The sequence below is a fragment of the Ranitomeya variabilis genome, chromosome 6, assembly GCF_051348905.1.
Source record: "Ranitomeya variabilis isolate aRanVar5 chromosome 6, aRanVar5.hap1, whole genome shotgun sequence".
NCBI classification, from domain to species: Eukaryota; Metazoa; Chordata; class Amphibia; order Anura; family Dendrobatidae; genus Ranitomeya; species Ranitomeya variabilis.
The window spans coordinates 414,559,746-414,584,862 of record NC_135237.1 but is presented as its reverse complement, the minus strand read 5'-3'; the positions used below and the strand labels follow the sequence as shown (position 1 = coordinate 414,584,862).

Below are 25,117 nucleotides of genomic sequence, written 5' to 3'. Positions count from 1 at the left end.
TCCCAGAGCCATAACTTTAATTTTTCAGTCAATATGGCCATGTGAGGGCTTGTTTTTTGCGGGACAAGTTTTACTTTTGAAAGACTCCATTGATTTTAACATATCATGCAGTGGAAAACAGGAAAAAATTCCAAGTGCAGGGAAATTGCAATTCCAGAGGTTTTTTTTTTTTACCATGTTCGCTAACTGCTAAAACTGACCTGCCATTATGATTCTCCAGGTCATTATGAGTTCATAGACACCAAACATGTCTAGGTTCTTTTTTTATTTAAGTGGTGAAAAAAAATCCAAACTTTCGTAAAAAGTAACAACGGTGCCATTTTCTGAGACCTGTAGCGTCTCCATTTTTCATAATCTTGGGCTGAGTGAGGGCTTATTTTTTTGTGCACTGAGCTGTCGTTTTTATTGATGCCATTTTGGTGTAGATATGATCTTTTGATTGCCTGTTATTGCATTTTATTGCAATGTAGCGGTGACCAAAAAAATGTAATTCTGGAGTTTTTAATTTTTTTAATTGTTTTATTTTGAAAGAGACAAAAGGAGGGTGATTTGAACTTTTATATATTTTTTATTTTTTTACTTTTTTTTACATGTTTTTTTTCCTTTTTGCATCCTTCAATAGTCTCCATGGGAGACTAGAAGCTGCAGTTGTCTGATCACTTGTGCTACACACAGGCGATGATCAGATCGCATGTGTGTAGCAGAAATGCTCACTTGCAATGAACACTGACCACCAGGTGGTGCTCATAGCAATCCGGCTATGACAACCATAGAGGTCTGCTGGAGACCTCTGCTTGTCATGCCAACCCATTGGTGACCCACGATCACGTGACGTCATCACCAATGGGCAGGATTTCTGATGCGCTTCCGGTAAGCACGAGTTAAATACCACTGTCAGAGATTGACAGTGGCATTTAACAGGTTAACAACAGCGGGTGGATTGTGATTCCACCCGCGGTTGTTAGAGGCAGTTGCAGCTGTTCAAAACAGCTGACGTGCTAGGAAAGATGTGGGCTCATCGCCGGAGCCCACATCAAAGGGAGGGATTCCGATGTGGGTGTACTGTTATGACCAACATCAGAAAGGGGTTAATATTAGGTTCCCGATAATAGCAAAGGTAGTTAGCCAGAATTTTGCCGACTTACCCCGATGTGAATACTTTTCTGCCCAATGATGACAAAAGTATTCTCAGAGTGATAATAGAAAATAATGTTAGCCAATAAAGGTATCACTCTGACAATACTTTTGTCATCATTGGCAGAAGAGTATTCACATCGATTTTTCTGGCTAACACGGTACCACAATATAATTTGTTATTGTACATCATCATCTTACTCCATGTGTCTGTGTGGTACTTTATTTTAAGCTTCAGTTAGAGCCCTGTGTGGGCACTTTCTGGACAAGGTGAATTTTGAGAACTTTGTGTGCAGGCTATCTATACAGCTATTATATATATATGTTCAGTGGGAAAAATACAAGAAACACTGTAGAAAACATTCCACATTATGCCTTAATTTAATAATAAATTCAATGACAGTTGAATGCACTGAAGTCTTATGTAAGATGTTTACACAAAAGGAGGCCAGTGAAGCAAGGAATTTACCATTTTATAAGACATCTTCCAAAATTTAGTACATAAAATGTCAGATCCACACTTCTTGCTAATTGGATGTAAACTTCTCCAATACATTTGAATCTTTAGAATCTTTCAAAAACGTTCAAACATTGCAAGGAATATAAACAATTACTTTGTTAAAATGTAGATATATTCAGACTAAAAATATGGACACCTTCAAGAACAATTATAATTTACTTTAAGGTATGTCTTTTTTTTAAAACGTATGTCATTTTGAAAAAAAATTACAATATGACTTCTTTTAAAAATTGCACCATTTACCATCTAGAGCCTCTTTGTTGCTGGCTTGCATAGTCACCTTTGGGACCACAGTCACCAAGAAAACCATTGGTAACACATTACGCTGTAAAGGTTTAAAATACTGCAGTGCCCGCAAGGTCCCCCTGGTCAAGAAGGCACATGTGCAGGCCCATCTGAAGTTTGCCAATGAACACCTGGATGATTCTGTAACTGATTGGGAGAAGGTGCTGTGGTCAGATGAGACAAAAATTGAGGTCTGTGGCAATAACTTAACTCGCCGTGTTTGGAGGAAGAGAAATGCTGCCTACGACCCAAAGAACACAGTCCCAACTGTCAAGCATGGAGAAGTAAACATTATGTTTTGGGGGTGTTTCTCTGCTAAGGGCACAGGACTACTTCACCGCATCAATGGGAGAATGGATGGAGCCATGTACCATAAAATCCTGAGTGACACCCTCCTTCCCACCGCCAGGACATTAAAAATTGGTTGTGGCTGGGTCTTCCAGCAACACAATGACTCAAAACATACAGCCAAGGCAACAAAGGAGCGGCTCAAAAAGAAGCACATTAAGGTCACGGAGTGGCGTAGCCAGTTTCCAGACCTTAATCCCATAGAAACTTACGGAGGGAGTTGAAGCTCCAAGATGCAAAGTGACAGCCTCAAAATCTTAATGATTTAGAGATGATCTGTAAAGAGGAGTGGACCAAAATTCCTCCTGACGTGTGCAAACCTCACCATCAACTAGAAAAAATGTCTGACTGTGCTTGCCAACAAGGGTTTTGCCATCAAGTATTAAGTCTTGTTTGCCAGAAGAGGGATCAAATACTTATTTCTCACTGCAAAATGCAAATAAATGTGTATAATTTATACAATGTGATTTTCTGGATTTTATTTTTGATATTCTATCTCTCAATGTTAAAAGTAACCTATCCTTAAAATTATAGACTCATCATGTCTTTGTCAGTGGGCAAACTTGCAAAATCAGCAAGGGATCAAATTATTATTTCCTTAATTGTATATGAAAAGTACAGCAGTAGATGTGGGTCACTGGACCCTTCGGAGAGGTGTGATCATAACATTTTATGACATATGCTATTACATCTATATATATCAGAGGCATCGTGATTACTCGCTAATCCCGCCCCTGAACAGTAGCTCCGCCCCCACACATCACCACACATAATCCCGCCCCCACCCCATTATTGCACACAATCCCGACCCCACCACATTACACACACAATCCCGCCCCCAACACATTGCCACACACAATCCCGCCCCCCACCACATTACCACACACAATCCTGCCCCCACACCACATTACCACACACAATCCCGCCCCCCACCACATTACCACACACAATCCCGCCCCCCACCACATCACCACACACAATCCCGCCACCCACCACATTACCACACACAATCCCGCCCCGCCACAACATTAACACACACAATCCTGCCCCCCACCACATTACCACACACAATCCCACCCCGCCACAACATTAACACACACAATCCTGCCCCCCACCACATTACCACACACAATCCCACCCCGCCACAACATTAACACACACAATCCCGCCCCGCCACAACATTAACACACACAATCCTGCCCCCCCACCACATTACCACACACAATCCCGCCCTCCCACCACATTACCACACAATCCCGTCCCCCCACCACATTAACACACACAATCCCGCCCCCTCACCACATTACCACACATAATCCTGCCCCCACCACATTACCACACATAATCCCGCCCCCCCACCACATTACCACAGATAATCCCGCCCCCTGCACAATAGCTCTGCCCCCACCCCATCACCACACATATTCCCGTCCCCCCACCACATTACCACACATAATCCTGCCCTCCATCACATTACCACACATAATCTTGCCCCCCACCACATTACCACAGATAATCCCACCCCTTGCACAGTAGCTCTGCCCCCACCCCATCACCACACATATTCCCGCTCCCCACCACATTACCACACATAATCATGCCCCCACCACATTACCACACATAATCCTGCCCCCCACATCATCACACAATCCCGCCCTCCCACCACATTACCACATAATCCTGCCCCCCACCACATCACCACACATAATCCCGCCCTCCCACCACATTACCACACATAATCCCACCCCCAACCACATTACCCCATATAATCCCGCCCCCACTACATTGCCACACATAATCCCGCCCCCCCACCACATCACCACACATAATCCTGCCCCCACCACATTACCACAGATAATCCCGCCCCTGCACAGAAGTTCCACCCCCCACCCCATTACCACAGATAATCCCGCCCCTCACCACATTACCACACATAATCCCACCCCCCACCACAATACCACACATAATCCCACCCCCCACATTACCACACATAATCCTGCCCCCCACCACATTACCACACATAATCCTGCCCCCCACCACATTACAACACACAATCCCGCCCCCCACCACATTACCACACATAATCCCACCCCCCACCACATTGCCACACGTAATCCCGCCCCCCCACCACATTGCCACACATAATCCCGCCCCCCCACCACATTACCACACATAATCCCGCCCCCCCACCACATTACTACACATAATCCCACCCCCACCACATCACCACCCATAATCTTGCCCCCCTCCACATCACCACACATGATCCCCCCACATCACCACACATATTCCCGCCCCCACCACATCACCACACATAATCCCGCCCCCCACCACATTGCAACACATAATCCCGCCCTCCACCACATTACCACATATAATCCCACCCCACCACCACATTACCACACATAATCCTGCCCCCCACCACATTACCACATATAATCCCGCCCCCCATGACTTTACCACACATAATCCCACCCCCCACATTACCACACATAATCCCACCCCCCACATTACCACACATAATCCCGCCCCCCCACCACATTACCACACAATCCTGCCCCCCACCACATTACCACACATAATCCCGCCCCCCACCACATTTCCACACATAATCCCCCCACCACATTACCACACATAATCCCGCAGCCCCACCACATTACCGCACATAATCCCGCCCTCCCACCACATTACCACACATAATCCTGCCCCCCCACCACATTACCACACATAATCCTGCCCCCCACCACATTACCACACAATCCCTCCCCCACCACATTACCACACATAATCCCATTCCCCCACCACATTACCACACATAATCCTGTTCCCCCACCACATTACCACACATAATCCCACCCCCACCATATTACCACACATAATCCCGCCCCCCACATTTCCACACAAGGCTCCGTCCCCACACATTACCACACGAGGCTCCATCCCCCCACATTACCACACGAGGCTCCGTCCCCCCACATTACCACACGAGGTTCCATCCCCCCACATTACCACACGAGGCTCCGTCCCCACACATTACCACACGAGGCTCCATCCCCCCACATTACCACACAAGGCTCTGTCCCAACACATTACCACACGAGGCTCCGTCCTCACACATTACCATACGAGGCTCCGTCCCCACACATTACCACACAAGGCTCTGTCCCCACACATTACCACACGAGGCTCCGTCCTCACACATTACCACACGAGGCTCCGTCCTCACACATTACCACACGAGGCTCCGTCCCCACACATTACCACACGAGGCTCCGTCCCCACACATTACCACACAAGGCTCTGTCCCCACACATTACCACACGAATCCAGTTTGAATTTACACTGTGAATAAAATGTATTAGTATTATTCTGATTTTTAATTATTATTATTAATAACTTCATTTTAAGTTAATTTACCACCTGCGTAAGCGCTATTGAATGTTGTCATTATTTACTTTAGTTTAATCACTAGCAGCGTTAATTAACTAGCAATGAGCATGCCGAGCGTTAGCTGGGTGGAAACAGCTAGTACAGTATATGACATTGGCTGTAGATATGTCATAAAAGTCTGAAATGTGATTTCCCTTTTTATTTGGCCATTGACAGTACAATGTGAAGTTCTTATAAGTATGTACTATCTCCTAATCTGCAGCCAGATTGTGACCCTAATTTTTAGAGAGATCTACCAATGATTGTTCTACTTCTCTACTGTTCCCGTAGTTAGTCATTCTCTGTAGCGATGGTTGGGTCTTGATATTTTCGTCAGCTTTTTCTGGCTGTCTCTGCTGATTATGTTGTATTTTTTTGCAGTTTTGTACAAAGTAGTCAAATGAAAAAAGGAAGCCTCAAATTAAAAACCGTGTTCAATTTAAACATATTGAAATCTAAGCACATCATGTTCTGCGTGTGCCACTAGCATATGAATGCTACCTATGTGATTGCCCTGGCTGGTAAATACTAGCCTTCGAAATGCAAAGTAAACTTTCAGCTGGCTTTGTCTGTGAACCCTATGAGGTATCTTCAGCAGCAGGTGAAAATTCTTATGGCCAAATATAGTTCCTTTACAGAATGGATGGAAGCTGAGTAGGTGGAAGCACTGCGAGAAGAAAAGAATTATTTGAAAGCTAATAATTCCAGCTTATTTAAATATATTGTGTGCCCTTATGGTTTTTTTTTTTTTAGAAATTCATTTTGTGCAGTAAAACATTTTGGCATAGACTATTCAGAACCCGCTGCTAGTAGCAATATATGATCTTTGTGTGCAAGTGGAGAATTTATGTCATGTTTCATGAAAACTTTGTTTATTAAATTCTCTGCAAAACTTAATGTATATTTATAAAGCACTATGGATTTCTGAATACCTGCTAATTACACAAAATGACCTAGATTTTCATGCTTTAGAATTCTATTACTGCTTCTGCATCTTTTCTTCATAACTGTATACATTGAGGAAGAGGTTGCAGTGACTTTGATATGTGGTATGGTTTCAAGTATCAAATATTCATTTCTATTAGATCAAGAGAAGCAATACATTGATAGTGTAGATAAAATATTTTATGGAAAGCAGCACATGCATAACCTTAAAGGGGTATTCCAGTCTGAATAATAATTTATGCTAAAATATATTGTGTTTTGATTTAAAATATATTGTGGTAGTTCGGCTTAGGCTTCTTTCACACTAGCGTCGTGCACTGCACGTCGCTATGCGTCGTTTGGTTGCAAAAACGCTTCCTGCAAAAGTGCTTGCAGGATGCGTTTTTTCACCATTGATTAGCATTAGAATCGCATTGCGACGCTTTGCCACACGTCGCAACCATCGTGCGACGATTGCGCCGTGTTGTGGCGGACCGTCGGCTGCAAAAAACGTTACATGTAACGTTTTTTGCGGCCGACGGACTGCCATTTCCAACCGCGCATACGCGGCCGGAACTCCGCCCCCACCTCCCCGCACCTCACAATGGGGCAGCGGATGCGTGGAAAAACAGCATCCGCTGCACCAGTTGTGTGGCGCAAACAACGCTAGCGTCGGTACGTCGGCCCGACGCTCTGTGACGGGCCGAGTACGACGCTAGTGTGAAAGAAGCCTTACTTGGCTGCACACTGAGGTAGACACAGGTACACTGTGGCTTTAAGAATTTCGTTTGGTTTATAGTAGGCAGCATAAACCAAGGTGTGGTAAAGAAAATACAGCCCTCTGGGCAAAACAGGAAAACAAAGTGGTGGCAGAACAAACACAGTTCTTCAGTGAGGGGGGTTCCTCCTACTCATGGCTGTCAGAGCACACACTGTTCAGCTTCACATGTCCATGCAACACTTTCCTGGAGTGCTCCTTCTCCAGGCACATACTGAACACTGAAAGCTCTGACCTTCAGCCATCTAAGCCCAGACCTTGTGACTACTCCATCATGTGCCTGTCACATGATCTTGACATCACACAGGTCCTGTCAGGACATTGCAGGTGGAGATACGGTGGACCCCCTCCTAGCCGCTCTATGGAGGTCCACTAAAACTAGCCCATAACATAACTCATTTCATCCTCTCAACACGTAGTGTGCTGGAGGAAACTATTCTGGTTTTACATCAGTGATGTCATCATGTGCAGTGACACGTATCTCCCCTCTATTACTTCACCAGTGACTCTGTCACAATATATAAAAATGATCCATGTTCAGTTATTGGTGGTAACTTGTTAAACAGTATCAATACTAGAAAAAGCCCCCTATAATACCTATAATATTTTTATTGCATTGTCTACAGAATGTTATCTCAAGCGGTTTCCTTCTGTAGTCTATCAACATGTTGGATGACAATGCAGTTTCTCTATATTTCTTAGGTGCTGTGCACACATTGCAGATTTATTGTAGATTTGTCACAAAATCTAAAGGGTTTCCTGATGCCAACAAAGTGAATGAGAATCCAGATGTCTCATGCACACTTTGAATATTTGTGACTTGCAGATTTGGCGCAGAATTAAATCCGCGCCATGTCAATTCTTTCAGAGTTTTTGCTGTAGACTGAACTCATACTAATGACCAGGGGAAAAAACTGCACCCAAAAAAGCATGTAAAAACGCTGCCTATTTTATGCAGGGTTTTTCCTGCCAAGAGATGCAGAAATGATGAATTTCTGCACCAAATGCTTAACATGTGCACATAGCCTTAGTATAGGCACGGATGTATGGAGATTATCTGTGTATGTCCCAAAAGCATAGAGCAGGCAATACCCATTGCTGTCCTGTACCTTATTCTTGTCAGTGTATATGGATATACATTAGCTCTTCAACACTGAAAAGTTCTTATACTTTATAATTGAGCATGCTCCGATTCATTGACACATGAGATAACTAAAGCCTCAGGTTAAATATGAGAGGAGAGAAGTAATGAGGAGACATGGGTCACTCATTCTGTCCTAAGGTTACAGAAAATGTTACATGGCCAAAAGGACACAGATTTTGGCAGTGAATGCACATAGGTGATAGGTAAATACAGACTAAGGCTATGTTCACATGTGGCATTTTTGCTGCATTTTTTTCTGCAGCAAAACCTACTTCTTGGCAGTAAAGAAATTGCAGATAAAAGTAGGTTTTTCTTGGCTTTTGTTGCGTTTTTTGCAGTGTTTTTGTCATGCTACGTTTGTCTCTTGTGCATGCTGATAAAATTTAGCAACAAAAAAAAAAATTTCTACTTCATAAGGTTTTGGCACAAAAAACACAGCAAAGCCTGATACTTGAGTTTTTTCACTACCCATTATTTTCAATGGGTACAAAGCGCCGAAAAAATGCTGAAAGAAGGGACATGCTCTATTCTGTAAAAACCACGCAAATCACAAAATACTGAGGACAAAATAACAAAGTTGTGTGCATGAGATTTCTGAAATCTCATAGTCTTTGCTGGTACTGCAAAACACAGCTGAAAATTTGCATTAAAAAGCGCAGCAAAAACGCCACATGTGAACATGCCCTTATAGTCCATGAGCCAAGAACCAAATTTGACGATATCGGTACCAAGCGGAGTGACTAATTCTCTTTGGTATTTTTAGGTAGATGCATGTCTGTAGTTTATTTTTTGATATGATAGCCCTTACATATACGTAGCTTATTAACCCCTTCAGCCCTAGGCCTATTTGTACCCAAGTGCCTAAGCCAATCTGACCTGTGCCACTTCATGGGCTAATAACTTTGGAACGCTTTCACCTATCCAAGCCATTCTGAGATTGTTTTCTCGTGACATATTGTACTTCACGTCAGTGCTAAATGGGAGTCAATATATTTTACCTTTCTATATAAAAAAATGCTAAATATTCGGAAATTTTGGAAAAATCGGCAATTTTTTAACTTTGAAATTCTCTGCTTTTTACAAAAATACTGATACCCCCCATAATAGTTATTAATTTACACTCCCCACATGTTTACTTCATATTGGCATCATTTTGAAAATGAAACCTTATTGTTTTACGACGTAATAGGGCTTATAGTTTTATGCGCAATTTTTCACATTTACAGCAAAACCCACTTTTCAAAGGACCAAGTCACTTCTGAAGTCACTTTAAGGGGCTTACATAACAGAAACCACCCATAAATTACCCCATTTTGCAAACTACACCCCTCAAGCTGTTCAAAACTCATTTTTAAAAACTGTTAACCCTTTAGGTGTTCCACAGGAATTTTAGCAGAATGAAGGCGAAATTTCAAAATTTCATTTTTTTTCCAGATATTACATTGTAATCCAATTTTACCTGCAACCTAGCAAGGGTTAACGGCAAACCCAAACTTGGTTACCCTAATTCTGCAGTTTATAGAAACACCCCACATGTACTCGTAAACTAAAGTATGGGCACACAGCACAGCTCAACACGGAAGGAGCGCTATGTGGTTTTTGGGTGGCGGATTCACTGGAAGAAATCTAGGGGGCCATGTCACATTTGAAGGCTGCCTGAGGTACCCCCACAGTGGAAACCCCAAAAAGTGACCCTATTTTGGAAACTACACCCCCAAGGAATCTTTTAGGGGGTATAGTGACCACTTTGACCCAACCAGTGTTTCACAGTAGTTGGAAACACTTGGTTGAGAAAATGGAAAAAGTGCATTTTTTACATGAAGGTGTCATTTTAGGCTCATTTTTTTATTTTTAAGAGGTGTACCAGCAAAAAATGCACCCCACTATTTGTTCACCAATCTCTCCCGAACACAACAACACCCGATATGTTGTCGTACACTGCAGTATTGGGGAACGGCAGGCCTCGGAAGGGAAGGAGCGCCAAATGACTTTTGGAGTGCAAATTTTACTGGAAGAAATCTAGGGGGCTATGTCACATTTGAAGACACCCTGAGGTGCCCCAACACACGCACACACACTGACACATACACGTTCTGTGCTGAACAGGACTCTACCAAGGAGGTCCAGGATTCAAAAACCAAAAACCATATCTGGCTTCTGGCTAGAATGTCAGACCATGAGGATCAGACCACCAGCAGTTGGACTGGGTTCAACATAAAAATCCGCAGCGACATTGTAGTGGCCCAGGACACTGTAAGCTACCTGCCCACTATCAATGCTCCTGCAACAGCCATGTCCACTGTGAATGAAGTCTTGGAGCAAACACATGCCATCATGCAGACCCTGAAGCTTAACAGAATTGTGTGTGTGTTTGATCAAGCACTCTATGCCAAAGCTGCCGAGGTTATCTGGAAACAGGAGAAGTTCAAGAACATTATAATTAGAATGGGTGTCTTCCACACAATCTGTAATCTCCTCTCTATCATAGGGAACAGATTTCAGGATGCAGGCCTTAGAGATCTGTGTGTTGAATCCGGTGTAATCGCTGAAGGATCAGTGTCTGGAGTGATGGACGGCCGGAGGTACAACAGAGCAGTGAGACTACACAAGCTGGTCTATGAAGCACTTATGAGGCTTGCATGGAAAAACTTCCTTCCATGGCTAGAAGAAAACCATGCAAGGGACCTTCACCATCTGGATGAAACACTGAAGAACATCACAAACTTTCGCATCAGTGTGTCGCAGGGATCCTTCGAAAAGCTCTTGGATAATGAATCTTGCACACTTACCCTGAAGCTCTTTCAAGTTTATCTTGAGACCCTCAGAAATGAACAACTCTCAGCATTCTGGATGTCATACTTGGACATGGTCGAGACCATGCTGGCCCTGGTTCGAGCTTCAAGAGAAGGCAACTGGATGCTTCACCTAGGAGCAATCCGACAGATGATACCATGGTGTTTTGCCTATGACAAGGTCAACTATGCCCGATACCTAACCTATTACTATGCCACAATGTCTCGGCTGCCCATAGAACACCCAGAGGTCCATGAATACTTCATGCAAGGTGGCTTTTCGGTCCAGATCGGTAGCAAGAATCCTTTTGGACGAATTCCTGTGGACCAGACCATTGAAGAGACAATCAACAAAGACACCCAGACACCAGGGGGCACAAAAGGCTTCAGCCTCAAAGTTGGAGCTGTTTCCAGGTTCTACCTGACATCAGAGTACCGCAGTATGTACTTGAGGCAGCTGAGGGCCCTGGTAGGCCAACAATATACTGACTTCAGCCATTCAGACCTACAGGTGTCTAGGATTAGAAGAGATGAAGCCGATGTCCAATCTTTCGTTCAACTGCTGGAGACAGGTTGGGTGAACCCCTTCAACAAAGAGCATAATGGTGAACTTATCAGTTTGTCAACAGCGACTGTAGCACCACCAGATGTAGCCAAAGACCTTCAAGGGGCATACAGTATAGGAGAGGATGCATATCAAACATTCAAGGATGAGCGTTTGGGTACCGATAAGCCAACTACATTGTTTCATGACAAGATGACGAAGAACAAACTTAAAACGTTCTCTAACATCCAAATGAAGACACGCAGACAAGGTCTTGGCAAGGAGGTAATTTTGAAGGCTGACAGAAACCTATTTGGCCAGATGATACTTGTAGCTGAGAACAGAAAGCTACAAATGAGTGATGTCTTGACTCATCCCCTGGGTCCATTGCCATGGGCACTTGCCAATGGTGATGGGTCTATCCGCAAGACCAACAAGGCTGCCCTCGCAAGGGAGTTGGAGAGGAATGCTCGTCCTGCAGAAGTGATCCCCGAGCCCTCTGCAACCATCATTGATGGGATGAGCCTGGTTCAGAAACTGAAGGGAAACAATGCAACATTTGGCCAGCTAGCAGGCACAGCAATGAGTCGCGCTATCCATGAGGGTGCTAAGAGCAAGCGCATTGATATTGTCTTTGACGTCTACAAGGAGACATCCATCAAAGATACAGAAAGAGTCAACAGATATGAAGGCACAGGGATCCATTTCAAGAACATTCAACATGGGCACAACATCCAGCAGTGGAAAAAGCTTCTAAGTAGTTCCTCCAACAAGGCAAGTCTCATAAAGTTTCTGGTAGAAGAATGGAAGGCGAAACACCACAGGGAGAAGCTTGAGGAGAAGGAGCTGTATGTCACATGTGAGCAGCTCTGCTTTAAGATCACCAAAGAACAGTGGGAAGAGGCTGCTGACCTTAAGTCAAATCAAGAAGAAGCAGACACACGCCTCCTTCTCCATGCTCTTCATGCAGCAGAATCTGGTTACAAGTCGGTCATCATCACTTCGGAGGATACTGATGTCATGGTCCTGTGTCTGGGCATGTGCCACAAAATCCCATCCCACCTGTTCCAGAAATGCGGTACACAGAACCGGACAAGATTCCTGGATATCACCACTCTGAGCCGAACATTGGGAGGCAGCGTATGTGATTCATTGATTGGTATGCATGCATTTACAGGCTGTGACACCGTCAGTGCATTCGCTGGCCGTGGGAAGATGACGACACTCAAGCAGTTGAAGATGAACAAGACATACCAGGATGCCTTTCAGGAAGTTGGTCGTTCATGGGAAGTGTCTACCGAACTTTTTGAGAAGTTACAGGAAATCACCTGCCACATGTACCTGCCAACTACCCAAACAACTGAGGTAAACAGGCTCCGTTATCAGCTGTTCTGTGCCAGACGTGGAGTGGTAGAGTCAAGTCAACTCCCTCCTTGCCAGGACTGCCTTTTCATGCATGCACTGCGTGCAAACTACCAGGCTGCGATCTGGAGGAGAAGTCTGCAGAGCCAGCCATGGGTTGCAAACCCAACAGACTGCGGTTGGATGATAGATAACGACGGAAAGCTTGTTGTCAAGTGGATGCAAGGGGCACCAGCACCAGAAGCTATTATACAGCTACTGTCCTGCAAGTGTGTGCGGTCATGTGAACTTCCTCAGTGTACTTGCCTCAGCAATGGCCTGAAGTGCACAGACATGTGCAGATTACAGACATGCCAGAACAAGGGTACTGAAGACGAGCCAGTAGAACAACAGTCAGATTCAGAGTCCGATGTTGAAGATATTATGGAGTAACATATATATATATATATATATATATATATATATATATATATATATATATATATATATATATATATGCACATGACATGTTCAGTGTGTATTTACATAACTTGGATTAAATTTTGTTACAAATACTACATCTAGTCACTCCGGGTGGTACCGATATCGTCATATTTGGTTCTTGGCTCATGCTAAAATTCCTGTGGAACACCTAAAGGGTTAACAGTTTTTAAAAATGAGTTTTGAACAGCTTGAGGGGTGTAGTTTGCAAAATGGGGTAATTTATGGGTGGTTTCTGTTATGTAAGCCCCTTAAAGTGACTTCAGAAGTGACTTGGTCCTTTGAAAAGTGGGTTTTGCTGTAAATGTGAAAAATTGCGCATAAAACTATAAGCCCTATTACGTCGTAAAACAATAAGGTTTCATTTTCAAAATGATGCCAATATGAAGTAAACATGTGGGGAGTGTAAATTAATAACTATTATGGGGGGTATCAGTATTTTTGTAAAAAGCAGAGAATTTCAAAGTTAAAAAATTGCCGATTTTTCCAAAATTTCCGAATATTTAGCATTTTTTTATATAGAAAGGTAAAATATATTGACTCCCATTTAGCACTGACGTGAAGTACAATATGTCACGAGAAAACAATCTCAGAATGGCTTGGATAGGTGAAAGCGTTCCAAAGTTATTAGCCCATGAAGTGGCACAGGTCAGATTGGCTTAGGCACTTGGGTACAAATAGGCCTAGGGCTGAAGGGGTTAATAAGCTACGTATATGTAAGGGCTATCATATCAAAAAATAAACTACAGACATGCATCTACCTAAAAATACCAAAGAAAATTAGTCACTCCGGGTGGTACCGATATCTGGCCCGGCTCATGGACTATTAGGGTCTGTCAGTGTAGACCCTCAACTGATCACTTAGAAGTAAAAAATAGAATTAGTACTCATCCTTTATCGGTCCGCTGCCGGTTCCCTGCCATTGCTAAGATGTCTGTGTTTTGGCTGGGCTGCAGAAGTGATGACATGACTACAGCACGCACCACCACTGCAGACAATCACTGATATCAGTAGTTCATGCTGCTAACAACAACAGAGCCATTGAGCTCAGTGATTGGCTCCAGCAATCATGCACACTGTAGTCATGACATCACCGCTGCAGCCAAACCACAGACAAAGGAACAGCGGCAAGGAGCAGGCGCTGGACTTTTTTACTACTGTCTGATTGGTTGGGGTCTACTTTTCTAAAAGTGGAAAACACTTTGAATTAAAGTAAGATCATTGGTTGGGCTTCAGAACATTTGCCACATGATTGAATAAAATATAACACAAAAATCGTTCCAGGATACACTGTTTCCTTTGGAATTATTATGGGTGTGTAAGGTTACATAGAAGTCTGGGCATCTGTATGTATTTAGGGTCATCTACGTATAATAGCTAATGGTTAGACAATGAAGGTATCACTCCTATAATACTTTAGTCTGTTTGGACGTAAAAGTATTTAGGCTCATTTGGGTATGTAACAGTAAATTCACACACAACAGATTTGTTACTCACGGCAAATCAGTTCTATTCAACTGAAATGGATTGCATTTACATAAAAATATGAATTTATACAATTTCATTTAGATGAATGGGACTGTCACAAAAGTTATGTGACCAAAAATGCTGCATCTGAATATATCATAATACATCCCGGATGTAAGGTCAGTATGTCCAGGACACTGTTGTCTTCACTAGCTCTCATGTACAAAGACATCTTAAAGGGACTGTCAGGTCTAAATCGATAAGTCTGCAGTCACTCTGTGTGACTGTAGACTCATGAATCCCCCAGCACACGCACTGTGCACTGTGCGGATTTGCTGGTTTCAGATCCAGAAATGAAGAGTATGATTTATACATACTCCCAGCCAGTATGCGTGGCCTCGCTCCATTCACTTGTATTGAGCTGAGCCCCTGCCTCGACCAGTGAGGCAAGTAGAGTAGGTATTGGTGTGCACTCAAGGTCACTGTAGAAGCGAGGTGCTGGTAGAATGGACCGTGGTGGTCCCTGAAATAAATAGCAAAAATTCACCGCACACTCTAATGGAATAATTTGCAACCATTTGTGGAATTTTATTTTAGACAAAAAAAAAAAATGCCAAGTTACAAAAATTGATCCAAAACCCAGTAAAGTAGAGACCAGTGAGGCAGACAACCAACGGGTGTGGCCGACTAGAGAGCATGGCTTTGCTCCATACAAGTATATGGAGAGCAGGGCGTGCCCACTGGACAGGGGTATGTATACCCTCCAGTCCTGGGTCTGAAACCAGCAAATCCCTGCAGTGCACAGTATGACTGCAGACTTATCGAATTAGACAGGACAACCCCTTTAATTTCTGTACCGATTGCGTCTTCTATACCACACAAAGCATCTAATTTCTGATGTACTGATAGATACTGATGCTGAGGAGTATGTGATTCTCTCTCTCTTCTTTCTAGACTGCCATGTGCTTGCTTTCCTCCCAATTTCTTCAGTCTGTTTGACCTGCCTTCCCTAGACACTTGGATACTCACACCCCTCTACATTCAGTTCTGCCTTGTACAACCTCCTTCCTCCCAGTCTCATTATTTCTAACACTAAAAGAAGTGAGGGTAAGTTAAGATTGGATAGAGATGATAATGCTTGCCCTGAGTCCACAGCAGCCAGAGGAAACGTGTGCTGCCAGATCTATGACAGAAGCAACAAGACAGCCAGCAATGTGAAGATGTTTTACAGACTACACAGCACGAAAACTGAAAGGAATTTTTAATGAAGACTGTTTAGAAAGTTGCTTAATTTGGCATTTAAGAAGAAAATTAACACTATAAGGCTACGATCCCACGATGAACTTTTGGTGCATTTTTGATGCTGTGTGAGTCAAGAACGCTCTGTCTTACAGTTCCAGCAAAATGGATTGGAATTCTAGGAGCCTCATGCCCACAGTGCTTTTTTTAACCTAACATAAACTCATCAGCGGTGCGTGTTTCAAATCCACAGCATGTCAATTTCTCTTGTTGGTACACTGAATTTCCCCTTAGATGTTGACATTTCGCAAGTAAAAAATCTACATGCATTTTTAGTGCATTTCCGCAGTTGAAACGCATCAAAAAACATGTAATCCGCACCTCAGTATGTCAATAACGTTTTGTCAAAGCCAAATACCAGGAAGTATCAAAAGCAAAACAGCTTTATTTAAAGCATGACACACCATCAAGAGACAAAACCCACAGCATCAAAAGCGCGATAAAAACACATGTTAAAAAAAAATGCACACAAAAACGCAATGAAAAGCCACAAATAGCCCAATTTAAATAATAGGTGCAGAAATGGTGAAGAAATTCTGCAGCGTAACAAAATCATGAAAAGCTCATTGTGGGAACACAGCCTAATAGTTCAATGCAAAGATGTCCATATGGTATATATATGTATTTAAAACAAAATAGATCTTAGAAATATAAAAAAAACTGTACAGTACACATACCTTTTTTGTCAGATTTTCATTGTTATTGTGCAAATGTGAAGGGAAATGAGCTGGTAGGATCAGTGATGTTACACTGTACTGTAAAAAAAAATTAAATATTAATAAATTGATCTTTTAAAAGAAGTTCCTACAAAACACGGAGACAGAGGATATTTCCTCTTTTATGCCACATAACACAATAGATACTTCTTTGTCAATCAGTACAGTTATAAACATGTCAAGTAACACACAAACACATTCAGCCAAGGTTTCCTGTGTTGTCTATAAGAAAGCCTCTATTTAAGTCACCTAGCAGCTGCTTATTTCTCCACCAAACAAAAGGATCGGATGATTGAATTCCCACCGCTCAATCCTTATGTGCACAAAATAATCTGGTTGGCCAATTCAGTGGAAATCAGTGAAATCGGACGAGTTTTATACAATGTAAGGCCGGGGTCACACTTGCGAGTTCAACGCAAGAAACTCATGCTAGTTTCTCGCATCAAGCCCTGGCACTGCCGCCGGCACTTGGGATCGGAGCGTTCAGCTGCATAGAAATACACGCAGCCGCACACTCCGGTGCTGGCGGCAGTGCCAGGAGTTGATGCAAGAGTTTCTCGCATTGAACTCGCTAATAGGGTAATTATATGAACAATTTTTTGATTGTTCAAGGATTTGGGGGGTAAATCCACTCCAAATTGCAGTTCAGTAAAGATTTGATCCAGATCTAATCCACACATGGTAAATTAAATCTTCAGTGAATTCATGCCATTCTATGAATTTTCAATTCTGCAGCACATCCGTTCTGACACTAGAATGCTGCAGATCCAAAGTAAAGTAGTCAGAAAAAACTTATTCATAAATCATAAAAAATCTGTGTTATACTGCCAGCTGAAATATAAGCAAGTAGATACATTTTTATTAAAAAAAAACAGGTAGAACATAAATGTATATTTTCTCCTCTCACACATTACTTTATATTTAAATCTAACTCATACCATCTGTTTCTAAATGCACAGTAGAAAAATAACAGCCTGGGAAACTACACTGCATAATTCTGTGGTTAAAATAACTTAATCTGTAAAAATAGTTTTAGAAATTATTACTTTCATTATTATACACAAGAACCTTCATGGAAAAAGAGACCGCTTACTTGTACACTACCTGGAGGTTTTTCTAAGATTCGAGCCCATCTGGGTAGTTATGGAGGAAATAGCAGCCACTTTGATAATCGGAAAATGAGTCCTTCAGAATTATATCTTCTAATATTCACTTAAAACCAGTACAAATCATTTGGGTACAATGGATACATGACTGGACAGAAGATCAGTTTAAACCCCCCTAAAAAATGATACCTTCTTCTGATGCCACAACAATTCTGTCCCAATGCTGCCTAGTCCCCTGCCAGTCTCTACTTTCTGTGGCAGAGATGATCTCCTGATACACAGACATGAACATATACTGTCCATACAACCACCACTGGCTGCCGGTAATTGGCTATGCAGCCATTTTCTGGTTATCGAGATGAACCAGGAACTAGAGATCAGTGGACAGCCTCAGATATGTCTGAAAGGATTGACAGAGGACTGATTAGTGGACTTTTACTTTTTCTATTCTGACCATTTTTTGGTTGGTTTTACATCCACAGAGGACACATTTTTAAAGGAGCAATCCATTCAAAATGAACTTTTGATATATAATTGGGCGTCTGTGGTTGAAGTTCGTGTCCGTGTCCAGCCACACTCCAGGAAAATGGCATCCTGGCGGAGTGTGTGTGCTTTTACCCTAGCGATCCACCACTGCAGACCGCATGCTGCTACTTAAAATGACAGCCCATGACCCAATGAACTAGAAATGAATGAAGGCGAGCAGAGAACAAACATAAACTATTCTTTACTGGACAAACTGATGAGAAGTATATACATCAGATAGCAGGCACAACACTTTAAGAATACATCTTGCCCATAACCCAGAGGCAGGAACTTCATGGTTACATTTGGTGGTACATTATTTCTGTTACATTAGACCAGCAACCACTATAGGAATTTCCATCTTCCCTTTGTGTGAGCACCTCACTGGCTGGGGTGCATCACTACAACTCCTTACTACTATTCTCAAAGTACATTTAATGAGGGCCTCACACTCCTTGATGAGTACCACTGCATCTCCAGTTCCCCATAGCAGAACATGTGGTACATACTGGCTACCTTCTCCTTCTATGACCCTCAGATCTGGCAACACCTCCACTCTTTATCTAATATAGATAATTTTTGCTGTAGGCCACACTTACCTGAGATAAAGAATTCTTCTGCCACTTAATCATTGATTACTTCAGAACGTGCTATCCAAGTATGGTGGTCTCCCTTCACACACACAACCCTTTTTTTTATAGGTCTGAAAACATTACCACCTTCAGTCCTTCTCCTTTCAACAATGTTCTCTATCTGCCTAATAACAGGAACTGAGTTCCTTTTGCCCACGTAACTCCTCCCACAATGGGCTGACCCCAATAGTTAACCCTATCTGCAGCTAACCAACTGCTGTAGGCCAAAAACCAAATAAAACTACATTCAAGCATGGCAATACATTATATCAGTATATAACTTTCAAAGGGGGGTGTCAAAAGTTTCTCCACTCCTTCAAAAATTTATGAATATAATCAAAAAGGGTACTGACAGTCTTATCGTGATCATTTTACATGTATCTTTATATATACGGTAAATATATATGCTATTTCTTAGTTCAAATGTATATTATCAGACTGTTTAGGTTTATTTTAGACATTGTTAGAACACAGCTATATACAATGCTAACTCTTTATACCTGCGTCACAATGCTTTCAGCCTGTAACCGCAGACTACGGTAATAGACAAGAGATGCATCAATAATTCTTTCTGCAGCCCAAAATAAAACTAATGTGGCACATTAATTATTAGGGATATGCTACAAACTCTTATCTGCACAATCCTCAAATATATAGCCACAAAGGGCTAAATGATCAATTTTAGTCCCTTGGGACCTTTGCATAAATGGATATCATTATCTTATGTACTTTAACATTTTCCCCTGTGTATTTAAATGGCCATTTGTGGTGTATTATGAGATTACTCCCACACAGTCACCTTCTAATTGCTCTTGGTGGTTTATGATGCCACTTTATTTATTGATGCATACATCCCGTCTATCAGCATATCTGAAATCTAAGGTCTCTCATGAAATCATATGTATCTCATTAAAGGAGAACAGAGGCAGACATCCCAGCACGATGTTGTTTTATTGATGTAACCACTATAATAAAATCAAGAGCTACACTACATGTATTTTTTTTAACTTTTCTTACACATGAACTCTGTAGTCGTCCTCTGAACACACATAACCTTGGGAAGACATTACATTAGTTCTCTTGTACTGATAATAAATTCCAGCCTGTATTTTAATCCAGAACTGCATTTACAAATCTGCACACTTCAGAGCTGAGATTTCCCAGCATTGCTTACTGGCAAACATCTACACAGAGCTGTTTGGGAATTTTTCAGTCTAATATAGATGTATTAAAATGTATTAAAATGGTAACTGGTGGGAAATTGTTGCAATATATTGTAGTTTAAAATAAATATGACTTCCGGCATTGTGTACTTACAATTGCTCATTTTGCCTTTCTACCCAGATAATTCTTCTGTTTTCCATTAGGTCTATGACATGACATGATTAAAAACTGACTAACTGAATCTTTCTAAGCTATATGTAGAAACTGGAGGTTAATTTTCCCTGCATGAGTCAGAAGTCATTGCAAATGTCCTTGGCAGGGGGAGGAGGGAGCAGCTGCATCAGGAGTTGATGAAGAATTAGCTTGGTAGACAGGCAAAATGAGCAATTGTAAGTACACAGTGCTATACAATATGATGATTGCAATATATTGAGAGGATAGAAACTTTGATGGATGTGTTTCTTTAAGTATTTTCAATGTGTTGCATGACTTTCATACACATGACAATATTATGTCTCTGTATAAGCACCTAAAAAAATCTATGGGGCTGTAGAATAGAAGGTATAGATAGAAAAAATATTGACATTTTCCATTGGATATGGTATAATAGAATAAGTGTTTCTATGGGAGACTATGGGCCCAATTCATCAAAGCCTTCACGACAGAATTCTGTAAAAGCTTTGAAAAATCACAATTTTTGGCGCAACTAGGAGTTGAGGAGTTTTACGACTTTGAGCGTTTTCATGCTAGTTTATTCGAGCTCTGCCGATATGGTTGGAGGTAGGGCATGACAAGTGACACCACAGCTTGCCTAATTCATGACGACCTGTGGCGTTCCGTATGCCAGAAATCTCTCTGCAGGCAGGCGTAGCACACGGAGGCGTCCGCCACTCGTCAGACCCTCCAGATTTATGGAGAGGCGTGCTCCTCTTAATTAATCAAGAGCGTCTGACTCCACCACACCCCCTCATCAAGAACGGCAAGAAAATCGTCAGAATTGAATAAAACAAAATACAAGATGGACTTTTCAAAATGGGTAGCAATTAGAAGTTACTATTATTTACAAATTATTTACTATTGAGACATTTTTCTAAAGTTAAAAAAAAGTAAAACTATAGTAAATGAATCTTTTATTTATACATTGTTTTTCTGCTTGTTTTTTTTCTATTTAACCTGTAAAGGTCATCATTGGGAGGTTATCAATAGGTTCTTCTTTAAAAATGTTCAGCCTGGAACAAATCTGTCACAAAAACCTTTTGACTGTGCATAAATTATTTAGCTCTCCTTTCCTCCCCTTTAAGTGAAATTATATATCACTCAGACACATTAGGAAACACCAGTGACTAATGTGACAGCTGATTCCAGTAAATATGATCTGAGGCAGCTATTACTAACACTGTCTATGTTCACTGGAGGGAGAGAAAACTACGGAATTACCGTTTACCTGCTGTAGTAATACAATATTTTTACAGTATTCTTGTAAGGTTTCATGTGGAAGTAAAGACATGCATTGTCCACAAGGCATCAGCACTCTATTATTTGCAGTCATCTTTTATAGACCTATGAAAGGCATATTTTTACAATTCTCCCATGTCCGTTGTTCCTACATAAAGGGCTCGCAGTAAATTCAAAGAGAAGGATCGAATTGCACAATAAGATGAGAATGGAGAAATTATAATTTCACACAACCCCAGCAGTAACTGAAACCACAAATCATTATTCAAAGGAAAAATTGCAGCATCTATATTAACAGTATGGTCTGAAATCATAGAGACGATTTATTAAATGTATTTATGAAGTCAGCTTAGCCTTTATTGCTCCAAATTTGTCAATGTGTCTCAATATGTCTGATCAATTTGGTGCAACTTTTGATACAACAATGTCTAAACCTTTTTTTCTCCAATTTTTTAAGCCAACCTCTATTGGTGTAAGAATTTTGACTTTTTTAAAGGGAACCTGTCTCCAGGTTTGGCTGATACGAGTTACGGCCACCCCCTTTCAGGGTTGATATGCAGAATTCTATAATGCTGTAGATAAGCCCCAGATCCGACCTGCAACAGAAGAAAAAACTTTTATTATACTCACCTAGACGACAGTCTGGTCCGATGGGTGTCGCTGGTCCTGGTCCGGCTCCTCCCATCTTCTTGTGATGGCGTCCTCCTGCTTGCTTCATGTGGATGACACATCCGTGTGTCATCCACACAGGCTCCCCGGCATCCGCCTCCTACGCAGGCATACTTATCTGTCCTGTTGAGGGCAGAGAAAAGTGCTGCAGTGTACAGGCGCCGGGAAATGTCAGAGAGGCCCAGCGCCTGCGCACTGCAGGAATTTGCTCTGCCCTCAACAGGGCAGATAATTTTCCCTTTGCACGAGTGCAATGCCAGGGAACCTATGAAGCAAGCAGAAGGGAGGCATTGCAAGAAGATGAGAGGTGCCGGACCAGGACCTGCGACACCCATGGGACTGGACCGCCCTCCAGGTGAGTATAATAAAAGTTATTTTTCTTCTCTTGCAGGGCGGATCGTGGGCTTATGTACTGTATTATGGAGTGCTGTATATAAGCCCTGAAAGGTGATGGCTGTAACTCGTATCGACTAAACCAGGTGACAAGTTCACTTTAAGCTAACCATGCATACTTTCTAACCCACATATCAAGTGGCGGGAACATCATAAAATCACAAAAATGCAAAAAGTTATGAGCAAAAATAGTGTGCGACTAAATTTGGAATATTTTGGTGATAATAAAAACTGGCTTAAAAGGCTTCATAAGTGCATCCAATAATGTTTATTTTCTTCTGCTGAGACCACAATGGCTACCAATGGCTTACAGTTTTTATCAGCTGTAACTCATTTTTTTTTTGGTAATTTATAGTTTTTATGTGGCCACTTAGCGTCATCATAAACTGTCACATCCTGTTGGGGATAGATCTCTTCTCAGCAGATATCTCATTATCTTCACAGGTAGGATTATAATGATAGGACTCAGTAGATAACGCAAGATCTGACCATTTCTGATAGGTGGAGTGGACAAATCATCTCCTCCTTTCCTCTACACACAGTCAAAGAGTATGCTTAAAAAAACTTCCCCATAAAGATCAATTAGTAATCTTCTGTATTTATAGCTGTCGGGGCTGCTGTAAAGTGTATCTCTCAGCTACTATAGCAGCTTTGGCGAGATGGCTGCAGATAATGATGTACAAAAATACAATAAAAAATCTACTAGCAGAAAATACAAAGAAAATCTAAAAGAATTATTATGTTGCAATGACTGATTTACATTAGTAAGTAGAAATCTAGAAGATACAAAGTTAGAGAGCAATTTATGTGAGATCCTGACCTGAAGAGTAGCTTTGTAATCGGCTATTTAAAACTTAAAAGCCAAACTTTCTAATCTACTGTCTAATCAGCAAGGGATTAAAGATAATGAAATTATTAGATTTGCTAAACAACATGAAGAGTGGGTTCAACATGAAAGATACAGATACCGTCTGCTGGAAAAACAATTTGCAAGGTTCCTACTAACACGGTATTAGGTTAATTCTTTTATGTCACTCGCTAAAATACAACAAAGATGCACAAAAAAACATGTCTTCATTACTTCATACAGAATATCCTATTACATTTCTACAGCACTAGCAGTCATCAGAGCGCTATCTAATCGGAAAGTGAATTTTCCTAATTTTCTCGTGTCGGGAACTTTGCAATCTTTTCTCCTTCACAGATTGAACAAAGGGACAATTTGAAGACAAGATTTACAGAGCATTGACAATTTGCTCATGATAAGCAGTAGTGTATGAGAGAGATATTCTCTCAAGTGTTTTTTTACATTCCTGTGTGTTGCACCACCTCCTAAATTTAAGGTCCTTCCAGTCATAAAGTTTGCTTTTCATATGGCAAGCCTGTAGATTAAGGATGTTTCCATCATTTGATACCATACAATGTATCCAGAGAGAATACCTCCATAAAACGGTAACTGATAGGAAAGTACAATTTATTTGTTTTTGTTTGCTGTACTAATGAAACAAGAAATAGTTATATGTTTTGGTGGGAAACTGAGGTATAAGAAAATACCATAGAGCCTTATAGGCGACTAAAACTATGGGCTTGTATAGAGCTGCGCATACCAACTTTAGTTCTAAATTTGCTTTACGGAATCCTGGCAGAATCTTTCTTTTATCTGTTAATTATTACAGGATTACATATTGTCATGAAAATTGAGGTATAATTTAAGTGATGGTTGATCAATTGGATAAACTTACTGGTATTTCTGAGATCTTGGGATCCACAGTTTGAAAAAAATACATATAGTACAATGTAGCTAGTAGAGACTGAAGGAGACAAATGACATCTTTTTTGTAATTTTGAACAAAAGCAAGAAAGAAAGCTTTGTGTGTGCAAAGTGCTGTAAAGCTTTCTGAAGTTCATTATGTATAATTTGAGTCCTACACAAATAAAGACGCCACTTTCC

At 41.5% G+C, this 25,117-nt stretch overlaps 1 protein-coding gene across 4 annotated transcripts in view; it reads right to left on the bottom strand.

The window, feature by feature from the left end:
• DLGAP1 (DLG associated protein 1) overlaps positions 1 to 25,117 on the bottom strand; it is an 814,983-nt gene that overhangs the window by 578,899 nt on the left and 210,967 nt on the right. For all 4 annotated transcript variants that reach the window (XM_077270299.1, XM_077270301.1, XM_077270302.1 and 1 more), the window contains one exon: positions 17,184 to 17,261. The gene's annotated coding sequence lies outside the window, so the exon portion shown is untranslated. The remainder of the gene's footprint in view (positions 1 to 17,183; positions 17,262 to 25,117) is intronic.